Raw genomic sequence first — 13,784 nt, 5'->3', positions numbered from 1 at the left:
TGATGTTTAGCGTGATATGGATAGCCAGGTTTTTGAAGGCAGGGGACATAACATAGTTTAGCTTAATCATTAGTCCAGAGTAGGGCATGCTCCTAGAAAATACTAAATAAATGTGTAGAGAAGAAAATAGAAGAAGAAATTCGAAAGAAGGGAAGGTAGAGGAAGAGAAGGAGGAACTGGAGAACAAAGAAGCAATTCATCATTTATCAGTTATTTACTGAGTACTTTGTACAGAGCACTCTCACTAAGTGCTGGAGAGGATACAATAAGAGTAGACAGACACTGGGCAAAATAAATTATATATATTTTATTATTTTTATAAATAGTCATTAAAAAAATTATATTTATTATCTATTATTCTCAAAGTTAGCAGTGAGGTATTGATGAGTCAATTCCCTTGACTGGAATTCTGATATTCTTTGGGTCTTACAACTTCCACATTCCAGACAGATCTCTTTACTGTCTCCTCCCTTGTCAAACTTCAACACTTCTGGATTACATATGCATTTGATTCCGCGGCCCCTAAATATTTAGGTTCACACCCCACTTCTTCCCCACCCCAGAGCATTCATCGACCCAGCTTTAACCTCTTTTGCCTCAGTCCGTATTTTGTTTTAGTGGCTGTCATCCCCTGTTAGATTTCAGACTCCTTGAGGAAAGGGATGGTGTCCACCTAATTCTATTGTATCCTCCCTTCTCTGTGGAGAATTTGTGCTTAGTAATTATGATTGTTTGTTTTCTTTATTATAAACATGGTTTCGTTCTCATTTATTATGTAGCCACATCAGATATAAGTTTTAGAAGAGTAACTGTGGCCACACACCGGTGTATTTTAGAACATAAATTATTTATGTTCATCCACCAAGCATAGCATTATCTGCTTCTTAGTGCCATATGATTTGGTTATACTATTTTCCCTCCAATGATTTTGTAATATTGTCTCTCATGTACTCACTCAACTATGCCGAAGACAGGAGTTATATTTATAACTTACTATTTCACGTGGTATTAATCTAGCTATGACTTTAAATTCTCAGGACAATTTTGGAAATTTATTAGCTAAAAAGACATTTATCTACCTCTACTTCTTTTTCTCCCTGTTTCTGGAAACTGGATTCTTGCTCCTTGTCACAGCCTAGACTCAGTGGGGCTTTTTTATTTTTATTTTTCAATCCCTCTAGAAGGCAAAAGAGCAGGGGCTTTGCTGGGTTTCTTTTTCACTGTTGTTTGCTTGTTTGTTTCTCTTGTTGGTTTAGATGGCCAAACTCCTGGCTCCACCATTTATTTCCTCTACTTGACTTGTCTGTGCGGCAAGTGTTTGTATCTCTGGATTGGTCATCCTCAAATGACCTCAGCTTTTAAATTTTGCCAAGGTCAGTCGGGGTCACATCCATTATCACTTCCACCCCAGTGAAGTCTAAGTGAGACATTCCATCATCAACCAATCAGTGGACTTTATTGGGCAATTACCATGTGCAAGGCCCTGTGCTAAGTGCTTGGGAAAGTGCAGTACAATAGCTTGGTAAACCCACAATGAGTTTACACTCCAGTGGGAGAGATGTGTTTGAAGTGAAGCTTTGTGCCCTCCTTACCAGCTTTCTCTCTTTTCCATAATTTCATAATTTTAGTGGCAAAAGCCCAGGCTTGGGAGTCAGAGGTTGAGTGTTCTAATCCCTGTTTCGCCACTTATCAGCTGTGTGACTTTGGGCAAGTCACTTAACTTCTCTGTGCCTCAGTTACCTCATCTGTAAAATGGGGATTAAAACTGTAAGCCCCACGTGGGACAACCTGATTACCTTGAGTCTCTCCCAGTGCTTAGAACAGTACTTGACACATAGTAAGCTCTTAACAAATACCATCATTTTTATTATTATTATTAAGAATTATTCTGAAGAGAAGCAACACAGTCTAGTGAAAAGAGTATGAGCCTAGGACTCAGAAGATCTGGGTTCTAATTCTAGTTCTGTCACTTGCCTGCTTTGGGTGAAACAGCTTCTCTGTACTTCAACGTCCTCACTTACCCAGTGGTAGTTAAGTACCTGTTCTTCCTCCTACTTAGACTGTGATCCCCATGTGGAATCATGGGGATCCTCCCTTCCTCTCTTCCTCCCCTCTTTCCCTCTTCCAAGCCCTACTGAGAGCTCACCTCCTCCAGGAGGCCTTCCCACATTGAGCCCTCCTTTCTCTCTGCTCCCCCATCCCTTACCCCCCGGTTTTTCCCTCTTCCCCTCCCCTCAGCACTGTGCTCATTTGTATATATTATTTATTACCCTATTTATTTTGTTAATGAGGTGTACATCTCCTTGATTCTATTTATCTTGATGTTGTTGCCTTGTTTTTGTTTTGTTCTGTTTTGCATGGCTGTCTCTCTCCCCCATTTAGACTGTGAACCTGTCAGTGGGCAGGGATTGTCTCTGTTGTGGAATTGTACATTCTAAGCACTAAGTACAGTGCTGTGCACATAGTAAGCGCTCAATAAATACTACTGAATGAATGTGGGACTGGTACCATGTCCAGCATGATTACCTTTTATCTATCCCAGTGCTCAGTACAGTGATTGACACATATTAATTGCTACATGAATGACATTATTATTGTTAATAGTAGCAATAGTGATACTGTCTTTTGTGTGACCTTGGGCAAGACCCTTAACTTCTCTAGGCCTCAGTTACCACAGCTGTAAAATGGGAATTGACACTCTTAGCCCAATGTGTATTTATCCAACCTGATTAGGTTGTATGTACCCCAGTGCTTAGAACAGTGCTTGGCACATAGTAAGAGCTTAAAAAATGTCATAATTAGTAGTAGTAGTAGTAGTACTAGGAGACCTAAGTTATAGTTCCAGCTTTGACACTGGCTTTCTTTGTGACTTGGGTCAAGTCACAGAACTTATTTCTGCCTCACTTTCTTCATCTGGAAAATGGGGATACCTACTCTCCCATCTGCAAAACTATGAGTCCCATGTGGAACAGAGACCGTGCCGATATGATCATGCTGTCTCATCCCAGAGATTCAGCACCGAGCTTGGCACGTCCTGTGTGCTTAAACAATTCCATTCTTATTATTGGCTTCTTATTTTGAATTGAACCTCATTCAGAATCAATAGTAGGTGGGTCAGTCATCTGTTGTGTGTTTAGTGCCATGCATTGTACGTTGTGGGTGCTCAATTAAGGTCATTATTGCTATAAGCGCTCAGTACGGTGCTCTGCACACAGTAAGCGCTCAGTAAATATGATTGAATTAATATTAATATTTGGGGTCTTGCAGCAGGATCGCCACCATTTCAGGAGCAGTGAACAGTCATAGTCTCAAGTATAAATCTCATCCTTCTCATGAGATAGCCCATTCCTTGCAGGGGCCCAGGGAGAGAATCACAGATATAATAATGATAATAATAATGGCAGTTGTTAAGCACTTACTATGTGCCAGACACTGTACTAAGCACAGGGGTAGATACAAGTTTATCAGGTTGGAAACAGTCCCTGTCCCACATGCGGCTCACAGTCTGCACCTCCATTTTTCAGATGAGGTAACTGAGGCCCAGAAAAGTGAAGTGACTTGCCCAAGGTCACCCAACAAACAAGTCACAGGGCCAGTCTTGGAACCTGTGCCCTTCTAACGCCCCGATCCGGGATTGATCCACTGCGCCACGCTGCTTCTCAAAAAGACAGGTGAGGCATCTTCTGGGTGATCTCCAGTGTAGATTCTGTTGTCCTCCTGTGCGTGCACTTTTTCGAGGACTCTTAAAGTGAAGTGTAAATGAATTTCTCTGTAATTATATCAAAGGTTAAAAATGAATAACCCATTTCATGGATCAGGAGAGTAGTATTTAAGATCCTTTCATCTTTGCATGCAGGAAGAGAGAAAAAGAGAAGGAAGTTGCAGATATGACATGAAGTTCAGGATAAGACAAAGCAGTATACGAATGTTTAGCAAAATGGTGAAGGGGGTTGAAGAGGAGGCTATTAAAGCAACTTCATCTTGCTCTAAGGTAAATTAAGAGTTGGTAATAAGCCAACATTCCTAAATAGGCTTAGATGTTGGGGAACCCAGCGCATTCACAAATCTGCATTCCATATGTTGGAAACTTTCATGAGAGAATCAATATTTCCCTTAAAACAGCCCCCCAGCCCAGAATAGAAAAAAAAAAAGGAAAGAAAAAACATATCTGGGAAGACCAGAATTAAGAGTTTCTGGGAATGAATAGCTCTTCTTGAATTTAATTCAAATAGGAATATAATTACAATCTGTTAAGCAGATGGTTTGTGTCTGTCACAGAAAGTGTGTGTGATCTTAATAATGGTCTCTTTTTTTATTTTGGAATAAGAAGTAATTCTTGTAATTCTTATAAATAAATGAAAGCAATCTTATAAAGATTCCAGGAAGCTATTTGTCACACAGCAGGAGACAGATTGGAAGAGGAAGGGGATAAGAGAAAGAATTGAAATAGAAATGAACAGAAAGGACTAAATATGAATTTCCAAAAAAAAAAATGTCTGTCACAGTTATTTCAGCTTCAAGAAACCAATATAGTGGAACGGTATTCAATTATTCCATCAATCAGTGTTATTTATTGAATCCCTATGTTGTGCCAAGCAATATACTAAGCACTTGAGACAGGATAATGGAGGTAGAAGGCCACAAGAGAGTCAGATACAAACTCAACAGTAACTTTTAAAAAGCTAGACTCCACTGTAAGTTAAATAAGATGGCAGTCTCATCTCAGAATCAGGTTCCAATGAAATAATTCCCTTTCAAATGACAAGTCTGTTGTCAAAATCTTAATTATGTTTGACATGAAGCTGACCTGTCTTTATTTCTGAAGGATTTTTCACCATTGACCCCTCAATTCTTGATTATTCCCAGTCCCTCCCTCCCATTTTATTGAAAGTCTGGTAATGGATGAATGATGCATATTATTCTCTCAAATTTTGCTTAGGGAAAAGTCAGCTATTCTATCAACTAAGTACACTACTTCTTCTGTTATTCTAATGACGTACAATCCAGAGTGCTAATCATTACTTTAGTTTTTTTATTGATTTGTTTTAACCTAACAGTATAAACCTGCCATGGATAATAAGTGTTAAAAAAAAGTTGTGGAGCTGAAGGGAGTTGGACAATAGATGGGAGTTGTAATTCACAAAGCCAATAGGCTATTCAAAACCTTAGCAAAACTGCAAATTCCAGCATCAGTTTTCCCAGGTTTTACTTCAGTTTTCCTAAATCAGATCACTTAACTATGTACTAAAAGGCAGATGATCATTGCGTGGCTCAGTGGAAAGAGCCCGGGCTTGGGAGTCAGAGGTCATGGGTTTGAATCCCGGCTCTGCCCCTTGTCAGCTGTGAGACTGTGGGCAAGTCACTTCACTTTTCTGTGCCTCAGTTCCTTCATCTGTAAAATGGAGATGAAGACTGTGAGCCTCACATGGAACAACCTGATTACCCTGTACCTCCCCCAGTGCTTAGAACAGTGCTCTGCACACAGTAAGCGCTTAACAAATACCAACATTATTGTCACTGGCTAGTCACAATCCCCGCCTTGAGCATTGGTATGGCACCACTGCTATAGTTTGCCCAGAGAACACCTGGCCAAAGGTTATTTGGCCAATGAGTTTGTTTGCCCTTTGAAGATTTTGGTCAAAAACTAGTGACTCAAGAATTCCTTTTTAAACAAAACAACCTGGCATCATATGAGAGAAGCACTGGAACTTAATTTATGGTTATTCCAGCAGAAAGAACTGTAAGGGGTAATGTTCTAAAAACAAATGGTTCCAAGTTCTCCCTCCTTCTTAGACTCTGAGCCCCATGATGGACAGGAACTGTGTACAACCTAGTTCACTTGTATCAATCCCAGTGCTTAAAACAGTGTTTGATACACAGTAAGCGCATAACGAATGCCATGGAAAAAAAAGAGTTGATGCGACTTTGTAAGTCAAAAATCTTCTCAGTGTGGAGCTAAGCTCACTACCCGAAGCTGGGGAAAATTAGATTTGCAAGACATGCTTTCACTAGTGGCCATGGGAAAGGCTGAGGGTATTCCAGCCTCTTTCCACATCTACTTGCTGATAAGGAAAATAACTTGGCCAGGGAACATGTCTATAATAATAATAATGCTGGTATTTGTTAAGAACTTACTATGTGTGAAGCACTATTCTCAGCACTGGGGTGGGATACAAGGTGATCAGATTGTCCCACATGGGGGTCACAGTCTTCATCCCCATTTTACAGATGAGCTAACTGAGGCACAGAGAAGTTAAGTGAACTTGCCCAAAGCCACACAGCTGACAAGCGGTGGAGCCGGAATTAGAACCCATGACCTCTGACTCCCAAGCCCGGGCTCTTTCCACTGAGCCACTGAGTCTATCAACTCTGTTCTATTGTACTCTGAAGTAGCACACCCGTTCTGGGCCCAGGGTTTACCCAGTTTCAGGTTATGACCTCTCAGAATGCTATTCTCCAAGTTGCATCCATCATTTGTATTAGATTTTCACTGGTGGATTTTTAGTTGCAGGTGATACCTACATAACTGGAGCCAGACAAGTGCGAGTGTTGTTTGGGACAATGATATTGGAATGGGATGGTGGTAGTATGTTTAAGTTGGGGGTGGGGGTGATATCTACTTCGGACCTGTGGATTGTTTCAGCTAGTAGCAAAATATAAGCCTTGAGTCAGCAGACTCCCAGAAACGTTCAGGAAGTCAAGTACAGCATACATCTGGTAGTCAGGAACATGAATCCTAGTCCCAGCTCTCCCTCCAGCTTGCTTAGTGATCTCGGGCAAGTCACAACCTCTCTAGGCCTCAGTTTCCACCTCTAGGAAATTAAGGATAATGGCTTTCTCATGAGGCTACTATTTTCCCTTTCTATAATTTATTTCAGAGGATAAAATGAAATAATTGTTGAGCAAACATTTAGAAAATGAAAAAAATGAAAATAAGGTCCATACAAATCCAAATTTTTATTTATTTTGATAATTATGATGTTGGTATTTATTAAGTGCTTACAATGAACCAAGCATAGCACTGTGGTAGATAAAAGATTGCCAGTTCAGACACAGTGCCTGTCCCACATGGGGATCACAGGCTAAGGGGGGAGGGAGAACAAGTATTTCATCCTATTTTACTTTTGAGGGAATTGAAACACAGGATGAATTAATTCATTCATTCAATAGTACTTATTGAGCACTTACTATGTGCAGATCACTGTACTAAGCGCTTGGAATGTACAAATCGTCAACAGATAGAGACAGTCCCTGCCCATTGATGGGCTTACAGTCTAATCGGGGGAGACGGACAAACAAAAACAATAGCAATAAATAGAATCAAGGGGATGAACATCTCATTAAAACAATAGCAATAAATAGAATCAAGGTGATGTACATCTCATTAACAAAATAAATAGGGTAATGAAAATATATACAATTGAGTGAACGAGCACAGTGCTGGGTGGGGAGGGGTGGAGCAGAGGGAAAGGGGGGAAAAGAGGGCTTAGCTGAGGGGAGGTGAAGGGGGGATAGAGGGGGAGCAGGGGGAGCAGGGGGAGCAGGGGGAGCAGAGGGAGCAGAGGGAAAAGGGGAAGCTCAGTCTGGGAAGGCCTCTTGGAGGAGGTGAGCTCTAAGTAGGGTTTTGAAGAGGGGAAGAGAATGTCAAGTGACTTGCCCAGGGTCATACAGCAGTCCAGGGACACAGTGGGGCCTGGAACCCTGACTATGCTCTTTCCACTAGGTGTCTGTCCACAGAATTGGAAGCAGAACCACTGCTGTCTTCTCTCCCTGTACATGGAAGCCCCGTTTCTAAGCTGCAGGACTGAGGAGTTGAAGCTAAGAAAGAGGGAGGTTAGATATTTAAATTATGAACACTGGACAGAAAGGAGTCCAGTCCCAGAGCAGTACCAGCTAAAAACTGGACTCTCTGGTACAAAACCAGATGAAAGGCCACCCTAGTTCACATTTTCTCTCTCAGTCTGGGTTTCCTGTAATCTTATGGCAATTAGAGTAAAGCCATTAGCTGAATCGGGGCTAGACTCAAGTACCCTCATTTGGCTTCCAGTCATTTTCTGGAAACTTATTTGGATGCTTAGCTTTAAAACCTCACCTCAAATGATTTTGCAATCAATGAGAATGGCAACATCTGAGCTCCCCAAAGTCACCCCTCCGCCTCTCCCCTCCCCCACACCAACCCCCTCCCCTACTTTCCCATCCTTCCCTGCAGTATCCTCAGAGGAGATCTCCTCCCTCCTCGCAAGTGCCACCCCCTCCACCTGCGCCTCAGACCCCATTCCCTCTCACCTTCTTAAAACCATCGCCCCTGCCCTCCTCCCTTCCTTAACTTCTATTTTTAACCACTCAATCTCCAAGGGCTCCTTCCCCTCTGCCTTCAAACATGCCCACGTCTCCCCCATCCTAAAAAAACCCGCTCTTGACCCCACTTCCCCCTCCAGTTATCGTCCTATCTCCCTACTACCCTTCCTTTCCAAAATCCTAGAACGAGTCGTCTACAATTGAGGCCTAGAATTCCTTAACTCCCATTCTCTCCTAGACCCCCTCCAATCTGGCTTCCGTCCCCTCCACTCTACCGAGACTGCTCTCTCTAAGGTCACCCATGACCTCCTTCTTGCCAAATCCAATGGCTCCTACTCCATTCTGATCCTCCTTGACCTCTCTGCTGCCTTTGACACTGTCGACCATCCCCTCCTCCTCCATACCTTATCTCACCTTGGCTTCACGGACTCTGTCCTCTCCTGGTTCTCCTCTTACCTATCTGGCCGATCATTCTCGGTCTCCTACGCTGGAGCCTCCTCCCCCTCCCATCCTTTAACTGTTGGAGTTCCTCAAGGGTCAGTTCTTGGCCCTCTTCTGTTCTCCATTTACACTCACTCCCTCGGTGAACTCATCCGCTCTCACGGCTTCGACTACCATCTCTACGCAGATGACACGCAGATCTACATCTCCGCCCCTGTCCTCTCCCCCTCCCTTCAGGCTCGCATCTCCTCCTGCCTCCGGGACGTCTCCACCTGGATGTCGGCCCGCCACCTAAAACTCAACATGAGCGAGACTGAGCTCCTCATCTTCCCTCCCAAACCCGGTCCTCTCCCAGACTTCTCTATCACCGTGGATGGCACGACCATCCTTCCCGTCCCGCAGGCCCGCAATCTCGGTGTCATCCTTGACTCGTCCCTCTTGTTCACCCCACACATCCTATCCGTTACCAAGACCTGCCGGTTTCACCTCTACAATATCGCCAAGATCCGCCCTTTCCTCTCCACCCAAACGGCTACCTTACTATTACGGGCTCTCGTTATATCCCGGCTAGACGACTGTGTCAGCCTTCTCTCTGACCTCCCTTCCTCCTCTCTCGCCCCGCTCCGGTCTATTCTTCACTCCGCTGCCCGGCTCATCTTCCTGCAGAAACGATCTGGGCCTGTCACTCCCCTTCTTAAACAACTCCAGTGGTTGCCTATCGACCTCCGCTCCAAACAAAAACTCCTCACTCTAGGCTTCAAGGCTCTCCATCACCTTGCCCCTTCCTACCTCTCCTCCCTTCTCTCTTTCTACCGCCCACCCCGCACGCTCCGCTCCTCTGCCGCCCACCTCCTCGCCGTCCCTCGGTCTCGCCTATCCCGCCGTCGACCCCTGGGTCACGTCCTCCCGCGGTCCTGGAACGCCCTCCCTCCTCACCTCCGCCAAACCGATTCTCTTTCCCTCTTCAAAACCCTACTTAAAAATCACCTCCTCCAAGAGGCCTTCCCAGACTGAGCTCCTCGTCCCCCTCTACTCCCTCTGCCATCCCCCCTTTACCTCTCCGCAGCTAAAGCCTCATTTTCCCCTTTTCCCTCTGCTCCTCCACCTCTCCCTTCCCATCCCCACAGCACTGTACCCGTCCGCTCAACTGTATATATTTTCGTTACCCTATTTATTTTGTTAATGAATTGTACATCGCCTTGATTCTATTTAGTTGCCATTGTTTTTACGAGATGTTCTTCCCCTTGACGCTGTTTAGTGCCATTGTTCTTGTCTGTCCGTCTCCCCCGATTAGACTGTAAGCCCGTCAAACGGCAGGGACCGTCTCTATCTGTTGCCGACTTGTTCATCCCAAGCGCTTAGTACAGAGCTCTGCACATAGTAAGTGCTCAATAAATACTATTGAATGAATGACCATGCCAAGCGATGAACTCAATTAGGGACTTTATGGCTGAAAATCCACCTTGTATCAAGAAAGCTAGCTTCTCCAAAACTGCTGTTAGGTTTATGAAAAATCAGGCAGCACGGAGTGATGATCACCTAAATAAAGAAAATACTGCAATAGTTTCTCACCACAAGCGTCCTAAAAATGATGCCCATTATAACGGATGGCATTCAGAAGTGTAATTTAACAAGATTAATTCGGCAGGGCCACTCTATTTTGTGGTCCAAGATTGAGTAGAGCTAATAACACACAATACTGGATTATTACCTGTACACTTTATGCCCAAACCTAATGTTAGGGAGGCTAGTGTACATATTAAATCAAATTCTTCAAGCATCTGTCAACATTCATATTGGTGCTATTCAATTGTACCAAACCCAAATTGGAAAAAAAAGAAATTTTGGTTCTTTGCACAACTAAGATTTAAGTTCAAGGGAAGAAGTGTGTGGTTTTCATATAGTTTCTTTACTCCTGATTAAGTTATCTGCTGGTTGTTGTATTCTGATGCCATTAGAGGGAGAAATGAGGAACATAAAAGGAGTAGAACCATTAAGATCACAGTGGGATTTTATATTCATTTATCCTTTTCTTCCCTTTAGATTTCAGTTAGATTTTTGTGTGAAATTCATTCATTAATTTATTCAATCATATATCATATATATTGAGTGCTTACTGTTTGCAGAGCACTGAACTAAGCGCTTGGAAAGTACAATTCAGCAATAAAGAGAGACACTTCCTCCCCCCACCGGGATTACAGTCTAGAAGTGAGGGGGAGACAGAAATCAAAACAAGTAAACAGGCATCAATATAAATAAATAGAATTATAGATATATGCACATCAAAAGCAAATTAACAGGCAATAATATAAATAGAATTCTAGATATGTACATATATGCATATATATGGGGCAGGGAGGGTGTAGAGGAAAGGGAGCAAGTTGGGGTGATGAGGAGTGGAGGGGGAGCAGAGGAAAAGGGGGGCTTAGTCTGAGGAGGAGATGAACCTTCAGTAGGGCTTTGAAGGGGGAAGTATTGTTGTTTGGTGGATTTGAAAAGGGAGGGTGTTCCAGGCCAGAGGTAGGATGTGGGCCAGGAGTCAATGGTGGGACAGGCAAGAACAAGGCAAAGTGAGAAATTTAGCACCAGAGAATTGGAATGTGTGAGTTGGGATATAGAAGGAGAGAAGGGAAGTGATATAAGAGGGGGCAAGGTGATGGAGAGCTTTGAAGTCAATAGTGAGGAGTTTGTGCTTAATACAAAGGTTAATAAGCAACAACTGGAGATTTTTGAGGAGGGGGTGACATGCACAGAATGTGAAAGGTAAATTATCTCCTACAGATTTGTCGGTATCTAAGTTCAGTCCATATATCTACACTCCTCAAAAATTTCCAGTGTTTGCCCTTCCACCTCTGCATCAAACAGAAACTCCTTATGATTGGTTTTAAGGCAGTCCCTCCTACCTTACCTGACCCATATTCTCCTACAACCCAATCTGCACTCTCCACTCCTCTAGCATCAACCTACTCTCTGTACCTTGATCTCATCTATCACACTGCCAAGCCCTTGTCCACATAATAATAATAATGGTGGTATTTGTTAAGTGCTTACCATGTCCAGAGCACTGTTCTAAGTGCTGGGCTAGATACAGGGTCATCAGGTTGTCCCACGTGAGGCTCACAATCTTAATCCCCATTTCACAGATGAGGTAACTGAGGCACAGAGAAGTTTAGTGACTTGCTCACAGTCACACAGCTGACAAGTGGCAGAGCCGAGATCTTCCTTGGGGGATGGTACTCCTTTCCCTTTCATATCTGACAACCCATCACTCTCACCACCCACCTCCAAAACCCTCCTAAAATCACATCTCATCATCCTCATCATATCAAAGGTATTTATTGAGTGCTTACTATGTGCAGAGCACTGTACTAAGTTCTTGGGAGAGTACATTACAACTGCATTGGGAGAATGTTCCCACATCTCCTCTAAGAGGCCTTCCCTGATTTAGCTCTTATAATCCCAAACCACCCTCCCCTTTACATAAACTATACACTTGGTTGTGTATCCCTTAAGCACTTTGATACTCTCCACAGCATTTAGGTGCATATCCACAATTTCCCCTATCTGTAATTTATTTCAATATCTGTCTCCCCCTGTATAATGTAAGCTCCTTATGGGCAAGGTTCCCTTCTCCCGACTCTAGTGCATTGTACTTTCCCAAGTGCTTATTACTGTGCTCTGCACAAGGCAATCACTCAGTAAATAGCACCATTTGATTGAAAGAACATAGTGCGGTCTGTGGCTCACACAGTATTTTTCCTGCTTCAGATTAATTGTTTACAAGGGAAAAGCAAAATAGTGACAGGAACAAAAATTAGGTAGTTTGGGCATTGGTGCGATAGTGTGGTCAAGTGAAAATTGTCCAAGGACATGGAGCCAGGAGACCTGAGTTCTAGTCCAACTCAGCCACAGACCTGCTGAGTGACCTTGAGTAAGCATTTAATGCTTTCAGAGCTCAGTTTCCTTATCTATAAAATGGCATTAAAATTACCCAACTGCTTCACAGGGATTTTGTAAGGATAAAATAAGATGAGTCATGTAAAAACACTTTGAAAAAATGAAATATACACTGATTGAAGATTTTCTTATTCGACTCTGTCTCAAGAGAAAGGCTCTTATTTCTCATCACTGTCATATGGATAGGTACCTCCAAATCTCAGATCATCAAAAAACAGAAGGATTTTCAGAAGGAAGGAAGGAACTTTGAATAAGAGAAGGAGAGATTAAAGATGGACAAGGCACCAGTTCCACATAGGAATCATGCAGGGAAAGAGCCTGAAAATCATGTGAGGGGTGGGGGTAACTTCATAGCCATATATGGTGTCCTCTTTTCACCCCCCCACCTTTTCAACTATTTCCAGCCCTGTCCTTTCACCTGCACTTTCTCTGCTTTCTCTTCTCTTCCTCGTCAATTTCCTCTCCCTCTACCTGTGCTTCTGGCCTCCAGGAGAATAAAGCTACCTTTATCATCATCATCAATGGTGTTTTTTGAGCATTTACTCCGTATAGAGCACTGTACTAAGTGCTTGGGAAAGTACAATGCAACAGAGTAGGTAAACACGTTCCCTGCCCACAACAAGCTTAGGGTCTAGAGACTCTTTCATCTATGAGCTTCTGTGAATCAAACCTAGGTGCCAGAATTCTGAATATGAAGAGTAGTGCTTTCGGTAGAGCACAGTAAGCTCATATTAGAGAAGCAGCATGGCATAGTGGATACAGCCCAGGCCTGGGAGTCAGAAGGTCATGGGTTCTAATCCCAACCCTGCCACTTGTCTGCTGCGTGATCTTTGGCAAGTCGCTTCACTTCTCTGGGCCTCAGTTACCTCATCTGTAAAATGGGGATTGAGACTGTGAGCCCCACATGGGACAGGAACCATGTCCAACCCGATTTGCTTGTATTCACCCCAGCATTAGAACAGAGCCTGGCACATAGTAATCACTTAACAAATACCATCATTTTTATTATCATTATTATTATATGAATATTCATTCTAAAAAAACACACCACCAACAAAAACAAAGATGACAGTTTGTCCTTCCAGTCT

The sequence above is a fragment of the Ornithorhynchus anatinus genome, chromosome 12 (genome assembly GCF_004115215.2).
Source record: "Ornithorhynchus anatinus isolate Pmale09 chromosome 12, mOrnAna1.pri.v4, whole genome shotgun sequence".
In the NCBI taxonomy this organism is placed as follows: domain Eukaryota; kingdom Metazoa; phylum Chordata; class Mammalia; order Monotremata; family Ornithorhynchidae; genus Ornithorhynchus; species Ornithorhynchus anatinus.
This window is presented reverse-complemented; position numbering follows the sequence as displayed.